Source organism: Triticum urartu, chromosome 7 (assembly GCF_003073215.2).
Source record: "Triticum urartu cultivar G1812 chromosome 7, Tu2.1, whole genome shotgun sequence".
Classification (NCBI taxonomy): domain Eukaryota; kingdom Viridiplantae; phylum Streptophyta; class Magnoliopsida; order Poales; family Poaceae; genus Triticum; species Triticum urartu.
This window is the reverse complement of record NC_053028.1, coordinates 674,182,592-674,190,163: the sequence shown is the minus strand read 5'-3', so window position 1 is coordinate 674,190,163 and position 7,572 is coordinate 674,182,592. Positions and strand designations below refer to the sequence as shown.

The 7,572-nt window shown below is 43.8% G+C and overlaps 2 long non-coding RNA genes across 4 annotated transcripts; one reads left to right on the top strand and one right to left on the bottom strand.

Annotated features, from left to right (window-relative positions):
• Positions 1–2,987: 2,987 nt before the first annotated feature.
• LOC125522500 lies at positions 2,988–5,339 on the top strand. The gene is made up of 3 exons (XR_007289788.1): positions 2,988–3,131; positions 3,210–3,463; positions 4,907–5,339. It is a non-coding gene; the product is annotated as an uncharacterized LOC125522500 (long non-coding RNA).
• LOC125522499 lies at positions 5,327–6,262 on the bottom strand. 3 transcript variants are annotated; one of them, XR_007289787.1, is made up of 3 exons: positions 6,117–6,262; positions 5,690–6,030; positions 5,327–5,525 (listed from the first exon to the last, which is right to left on the bottom strand). It is a non-coding gene; the product is annotated as an uncharacterized LOC125522499 (long non-coding RNA). The 3 variants fall into 3 exon arrangements; XR_007289786.1 differs by lacking the exon at positions 5,327–5,525 and having other exon boundaries at positions 5,566–5,829; positions 5,928–6,030; XR_007289785.1 differs by lacking the exon at positions 5,327–5,525 and having other exon boundaries at positions 5,566–6,030.
• Positions 6,263–7,572: the final 1,310 nt, after the last annotated feature.

Below are 7,572 nucleotides of genomic sequence, written 5' to 3'. Positions count from 1 at the left end.
CAATAGCGGAACCTGGATGCTCATATTGGCTCCTTCATATTCTACGGAGATCTTTTTCGGTCAAATCGCATAACAACATACGCTGTTCCCTTTGTCATCGGTATGTTACTTGCTTGAGATTCGATCGTCGGTATCATCATACCTAGTTCAATCTCGTTACCGGGAAGTCTCTTTACTCGTTCCGTAATGCATCATCCCGCAACTAAATCATTAGTCACATTGCTTGCTAGGCTTATAGTGATATGCATTACCGAGAGGGCCCAGAGATACCTCTCTGATACACGGAGTGACAAATCATAATCTTGATCTATGCCAACCCAACAAATATCTTCGAAGACACCTGTAGAGCATCTTTATAATCACCCAGTTACGTTGTGACGTTTGATAGCACACAAGGTGTTCCTCCGGTATTCGGGAGTTGCATAATCTCATAGTCAGAGGAACATGTATAAGTCATGAAGAAAGCAATAGCAATAAAAGTAAACAATCATTATGCTAAGCTAACGGATGGATCTTGTACATCACATCATTCTCCAATGATGTGATCCCATTCATCAAATGACAACACATGTCTATGGTCAGGAAACATAACCATCTTTGATTAACAAGCTAGTCAAGTAGAGGCATACTAGGGACACTCTGTTTTGTCTATGTATTCACACATGTACTAAGTTTTTGGTTAATACAATTTTAGCATGAATAATAAACATTTATCATGCTATAAGGAAATATAAATAACAACTTTATTATTGCCTCTAGGGCATATTTCCTTCATGAGCCCCTACCCGCGCTGCACCTACGCCATAGCTGGAGGGCGCGCCGGAGAAAACGCCGGGGAGCAGCCCGCAATGGCACTCCGGAGAGTGCCCACCAGGCGCCTGCTCTGGAAGGAAGGAAGTAGGGAGGAGGGGGGATGGTGGAGGGAGGAGACTTAGCTCGGAACGGAGGCTGGGGACACGGGGGATAGTGGTAATGGCGGGCAGGTCGAGGTCGGCGGCGGGATGGGGACGGGCGCGATGTGTGTGGGCTGAGAGAGGTGTGATGCGGACGGGCGGCGAATGCTGGTAATAAGTGAAACTTAGTAGTAGCGCAGGGCATGGGGCCACGCTACAACTAAGGTCATTAGTTGTAGCGCGGCCTCACGTACCCGCGCTACTACTAAGTGGGGCCCACCAGTTTTCCCCGTCTATCATTAGTAGTAGTGAGTCCTAGGACGCAAGTGCTACTACTCTTAACTTAGTAGTAGCACGGGTTCTATACCATGCACTACAATTATGTTATGTCCATGGGGCCACGGTGGGGACCAGTTAGTAGTAGCGCTGGTCTGCTGTACGCGCGCTACAACTATTCCATACCAAAATCGCTTTTTTTTACCAGCGCTACTACTAAATAGCAGTAGCGCGGGCCATATAAGCCGCGCCACTATTAAGTGGTTGCCTATAGTAGTGCCATCTGATCCGGCTCTAGGTCTTAAGAGTTAGAACATTGAGTCCTAACTGCCTTGGGATGTGTATATACGTATTTTAATGTGCAGATTCACTCATTTTGCTTTGTATGTAGTCTTTATTGAAATCTCTAAAAAGACATATATTTAGGAGTATATAAGATGTACGGGCCAATGTTACCTTGATGGATTTCTGCTTAGTCCATGAGGCTGATAGCTTTTTACGGGTTAATTCTGTACAAACTACTGATTAAGTCATATGCACCAACTTGCAAATTATTTAGTGGAACTTTACCGAAGTTGAGAGTTCTATAGTGCACAAGCCATCATGTCATTCTCATCTGTTCGAAATTTTAGGGCCTAACTCATAATGGTTTGCCCATTATAAATTTCTATGTGTAGCCCTGCTGGTTCTAAACATCAGGTGAACTCATCATGATGTCACAAATTTTTTGATGGCTCTCATGTGCACCAAATGGGCTGAAAATTTTACACGGCCTTACCTGGCGCGTCTTATGTCTCTTGTAAAATTTGCAGCTCAAAACTACATGCCTGCTGTCCAGAAGAAATCTCGGACTGAACCTCAGTTGGCTGTAATTATCATGTACAAAGATTGCTAATCTGCTGGCTTATTTCTCCTGCCTTGAACGTTATGTACGCGCCTGTCAATTTCATCATCTGGAGCACAACATTTATTTTCTACTTGCTTGTTCTTTGGGCACAAGCAACAAACCAAAAATATATGCTTGTGCTTCTGGGATAAGTATCAAGCCAATATTTGAGAAGCAACTATATCACATGATCATCTCACAATTTCTTACTATAGGAGCGACGTGGCCCGTGGATGCAGCCGCTGTCAATGCAAGGCATACTCATGGGATCTAGGTGCAGTAGCAGGATGGCAGGGCTGCGCCGTCATGGCATGTGCGAGATGTGCATGTTCATGCGTGTGAGCAGTCTGGCGGGGATCGACATCCTCGGACGTTTGCGCGTGAGTGACACGGCGGCCGGTACTATGCTGTACTATTTGTTACCTGGTCTTCTGTTTGGCCGAATAATCTGAAAATTTTCAAGAACTGGACACCTGTGTGCTTGGCGAGTACTATTTTTGATTCCTGAAGTCACAAGGGGGCTCGGGCTTGGTCCCTGGTCACAAGGTCTGTACGTGTGCATGGTAGCCGAGTCTTGTGCACCATGGAGAGATTTCAGGGATGCATGGTCTTGGCGTAAGCTTAGGATCAGGAGATGTGTGAGTCGTTATCTTGTACTGCCTATTTAAATAGAGAAAAAGAACGATAAAGGCTTTTACATTCGCGTTCTATTTACAGCGGCAATCCCAGCCGCTGGCGCTCGCATGTGGATCCACCCCAGCCGGACCCACAACCCATGTGGCATTTCTCTCCGACCCCACCTCTGAGCTCTTTCCAAACCAATACCAGAGGAATACAGCGCCGGCTCGTACCCATACCGTATACCCCGTACTACCTGTTCACGTGGTCATGACCCCACCGATTGGGGTGTGCAAGTGCAACCATTCAAAATTTGAATCTCATCCTAGTTCCATACCAGAGCTCAGAGAGAACGCGAGGTCCCTCGCCAGAGCTCGTCAGATCTGCCGACCAACGATGTAGCGGCCGGCGCCAGGGATGGAACTCGCACCGGAATCGCTCACGCAACTTGTGCTAAGGTATGCTCAAACCCATGTTCAATCCATTCAAATCGTTGTTCTTCAAGGTTTCATTTGACATTCCCCTCCGGCGGGCAGCTTCTCCTCCATCCCCACCAAAGATCCAACTCTCTGTTTGACCTATCAAGAACACCAAGAGGTGGTGGTTTTAGCAGATTGGACAGAGAGCGAAAACCAGGGCGGGAGCTGGATCGAGACAGAGCAACAAATCCGCTACTAGGAAGAGTAGAAGCCGGATCCATATATTTGCTGCTAGGCGCCGTCGTTTTCAGGACAGACACCTGCAAATGATAACCTGTTTTGCAATCAGAACAATGTCCACCGCAGAGAAGGTAAGCACCTGTTTTTGTAGTAAGTTCTTTGTGCTGTTAATATCTAAACATCGCTGACTGTGTACTCAGTTAGGTAAAAATTGTGTATTGGACTGTATAACAATTTTTCTAGATTGTACCATGCTATTTCGTATATTTATTTTTGGAATCGTTACTGTTTATAGGGGATACCAGATCTAACTAAATTTTCTTAGCTCTGAATATGATAACCTATCTGAAAGTTTTTCGACTAATCAAACATGAATTAAAGAGGCTTGAATCATCTGAATTTGTAGACTGAATTGTTAGGTCAGGTCGGGTGTTGGGTTATTTAATGCACTTTAGGGATGATTTCTTCTTTTTCTGCAGAACACAACGCTTATTTTTCAAGAATTCAAGTGGATTCTGAAGTGTTATAGGTTGAACAACCACCTAATCTGTAGACACCAAAATCATATCAAATGCTGAAGTTTTTTTCCTCTGAAATACATACTGACATTTTTTGGAGAACTGCATGTTGTGTTTAAACACTTTTCTGCACAGTATGTCACATAGTAACCATGAACTGTTCTTGCTTAGTAACCATTAAGTGCTGCCCTCATGTGGTACAGTCCATCCAAATTGATCTGCACGCCAGCTAGTTAATTTTCACTGAATTTTTTCATCGCCGGCTAGTTCATATGGTACAGTCCATCCAGATTGATCTGCACCCAAGCTTGTTTTTCACTGAATTTTTTGATCGCTGACTAGTTCATGTGATACAATCCATCCAAATTGATAAGCACAGCGGCTAGTTAATTTTCACTGAATTTTTTTATCGCTCGCTAGTTCATATGGTACATTCAATCCAAATTGGTCTGCACCCAAGTTACTTTTTTCACTGATTTATTTTCATCGCCGGTTAGTTCATATGATACAGCCCATGGAAATTTATCTACAGGCCGGCTAGTTAAGTTTCACTGAATTTTTCATCACCGGCCAGTTCATATGATACAGTTTCAAATATTATATTTGAAAATAACTAAATTCTTCACCGCTATCATCAATGTCCAGTGATAAGTGCGTTTTTGTTTCCTGGTGGAAAGGATTTTTTTTCTTAACTGAACTAGAAGAATTATGTATGAATTCACAATTGAGTATCAAGTTGCCTTGTTGCATGCAACCTACAGATCAAAGCCACTTGTTTCACAATATATTACTGAACGAATAACTGCCAATCCCACTTGGTTTACAAGCGAGGATACATGGAATGGGAAACAAGCCATTTTGTCTTGCTCTCTTTCTGTAGTCATTTTTTGTGTGTATATAGTTAAGTTCATAATTCAATCTGAAAATCATAAGATGATGGCGCCTATTGTGTATTTTTTGGAGAGCACATGGATAGTTTGAAGGTTTACATTAACTACACCTTCATGATCATGATCATACTTCAAGTTTAAATCCAACTAATGATTTTCAATGCAGGATAGTCGTGGAACAATACCAGATGAGCGCCAGCCCTTAGAGGGCAGGGTCAACGCACTCAAGAAGGCAATGTGTAACTTTGCTAAACACAAGACCGGATTGGTCACCACACCTGAGATTGGGAGAGAGTTTTACTCGGTGTTAGAAGCATTTGAGTTTTACAACTTGATTTTTTGGGAAACAGGGGTTGGTAACACATATGGACAATGTAGGAGAAATGCGCAGAAAGCAAAACCATCAAAGAGCCAGTTTGCGATTACGCGATGAGTACAAACATATGGTACGTAGCACTTGTTATAGATTTTAATGGTGCTTTCATTGCCACCGTTAGAGGACTTTATTCTACCCCCTCCCCCGGTTAAGCACTTTGTTTCAACACCACCAGTACTTAAGTATTCAAAACAAGTATACTTTCGCAAGTTCGTTAACTAAACATGGTTCTTACTGTGTCATTTGATAAAGATGCTAGTGGTGCTTTCATTGCAACCATTATATGACCTTATTATGAAGTTCCCCTCCTGAGTTAAGCACTTTGTCTCAACAATCCTGGTACTTATGTCACTAGTGCTATATAACCATTGATGCTCGCTTCATCTCCTCGTCCGTGATCATCTTGTAGCTGATCGCAAAGAACAGGCTCGTAAGCACAACCTCAATACATCCTGGTCAGCTAAATTATGCATATTCCGGTTACACAACTTTATTGAATATAAATCTGGCACGACAGGAAGGGTAACAACTGAAGAAATAGATGCGACACATAGCTTAGTCTGGAAATCCAACCTCCTTGCCATACTAATTTTATTGCCGATTATTTTGTTCCTCAGCTTGTTCACAAGCTGCTCGTTGTCACTTGTCAAACTCCATGTTGCTTCTCTCTGTCCATAGATCTAAGTAGGCTTTCTCCATTGGTGATTCAGAAACTATCAGATTGGATTCAAAGAAAAACAACATCCAAAAGTCTGAGAAGGGAAACAGAAATATGAATCATTGGAGAAACCAAGCAATCTCCTCCCTGTACCTGCTAGGACAAACGCAACCTTACGGGACAGATGAAGTGTCTATCCTGCAGTACTCCGGATCGAGGAACTCCTTCGAGAGTTCGTCTTCTATCGCGGGAAGTGCTGCAGATTTGGTGAGATGCGAGGATAAGCAGGGGGCTCCAAATAAAGAAAGGGGAAATGAGGAAATTGAAAATCGACAAACTAACTGAAGAGCTCCGCTGGATTCGACAGTTTAATCTCCAAAACCCAAGAACAGGATTGAGCTTCCTCTTTCTCTGGTGTAGCCGCTCCTCGTCGCCATTGATGCAGAGCAAGCAGAGCTCCTCCTACTCCTGTCCTTTGTGTGGCTAAAAGAAATGCTAGAGAAGGGATAAAGGGAAGGTGGGGCTCACATAAGAGACAGGGACCGGGCCCACAACAGTGGAATACGGTGGGATGTGTGACCTGGTAAAATGCTACTGTATATACTCCCTCCAGTCCTTTTTACTTTGCCCATTGGTTTTGCCGAAAGTCAAACTTTGCTAAGTTTGACCAAATTTATATTAAAAATTATTAACATCTATAATATCTAATAAATATAATATAAAAATATATTACAAGACGAATCTAAAGATATTGATGTTGTTATGCGAATGTTTATAATTTTTCATATAAACTTGATCAAAGTTGAATGGGATTGATTTGGGACAAACCTAATATGCAGAGTAAAAAGGACCGGAGGAAGTACATTAACAATACGAAACGCATGCATGGTCCCACGTTGTACTGCCCTGCATGCAGCGTTGATCCTCACACGCGCGCGAGCGGCTGGGATTGGCGCTGTGAATGGAACGCGAAGGTAAAAAACCGTGTCCGAAAAAGAATGAGAGAAGAGCAGCCGTGAGGGCAGTAGCCACAATATTATGTAGTCTCTGTAGCCACCAAGGTGTCTCTTTGCAAAGCCAAAGTTATTTCACCCTGGTGAAGTGTGTGTGCGTACTTATTCTCCATTGTGCGCGCGCGCGTGTGTTCTTGAGTGGAACTACCGGAGACAGAATTATGAAGAAAAAGAAGATGGGCGCTACGAGAAGCGGCGTTAACAATCCGGGCATTTCCATTGGTTCGACGCGGTTGCGCGCGCGCACACACACATGCACCTGATCAAGAAGTAAAGAAAGAAAATGCTAGTTTCATATATGTCATATTTCGAGTAAACAGGATAAGACTACCACAACTGGGGATATGGTTCATAAAAACTACCGCTTTTTGAAATTTCCTGATACCTACCACTTCTATGGTTTTTTATTTCAAAACACTACCATGTTGCATTAGTTGCCGGTTCAGCAAAATTTGACCATGGTTATGACATGAATGGCCACCATGTCAGGTACTGATGTAGCATAAAAACTAAGTATGTTAGACTGCACCGTTATGACCAATGGGGCCCACACGCCATTCTCACTAAATCCACGTGAAAATAAAATCCCTAAAATTCTCACACGGTCCGGCGGCAACCGCTTGCGCCGGCAGTAGGGCCGGCGACGACGTCAATCCGGCCGCTCTCCCATATCCAGTGGTGCTCTGGGCGAGCGCCCCCCCCCCCCCCCCCCCCCCCACCCACCCACCCCCACCTTCCTATAGCCGCCGCCCTCCATGCCCACCGGTCCACCACGGAGAGCACCA